We start from the raw sequence: 625 nt of genomic DNA, 5'->3' as shown, positions 1-625 counted from the left end.
GAAAAACCTATTGAGGAGAAATTTCATTAATGCTTTTTCATTATCTCTTTCCCTAACATACTGATTATACAAATCAGCCCTTGCTTGGTGCTGAGTGGCAAAATGCGTGACATAACTGCTTTCCATCTTACTTCTTGTACCTCATCTTTAGGAAAAGAGCACTTCAGACTCTATAGATGGAAAATCCTTTCCTTAAACAAAATTGCATGAGACTTCACATGTTATTTACCACATCTGTTAAGTGACAAAATGGATATGACTCTAGCACAATATATGTTAACAGTGTATCATGATTGTTGGAAATATCCAAATAATTTTGTCAGGACGGTATCTGATAAAAGCAGATTTTATTTGCAATTGCAGTGGCAGGCATCCCACAAGCAGGAGCACCCCTAAGGACACAATGACAGCTTTTTGTACCTTGTTTCCCCCCTTTGCCTATCCCCCTCCCCTGCTTCCCCATTGGCTGGGTACTTCAGGTTCACAATCTTATCAAAGTTTACATTTGTTAGTTGGTGTGTTATCTGGTGTCAGTCAGTAGCCATCCTGTTGTTTCCAAGGTGTCTCAGGGTTCTTCTTGTCCTATTGATGTGGTGATTTTCTTCAAAGTCTTGTTAAACAAACG

Source organism: Meleagris gallopavo, chromosome 5 (assembly GCF_000146605.3).
Source record: "Meleagris gallopavo isolate NT-WF06-2002-E0010 breed Aviagen turkey brand Nicholas breeding stock chromosome 5, Turkey_5.1, whole genome shotgun sequence".
NCBI classification, from domain to species: domain Eukaryota; kingdom Metazoa; phylum Chordata; class Aves; order Galliformes; family Phasianidae; genus Meleagris; species Meleagris gallopavo.
The sequence above is the reverse complement of the archived record's forward strand: the minus strand, read 5'-3'. Positions refer to the sequence as shown.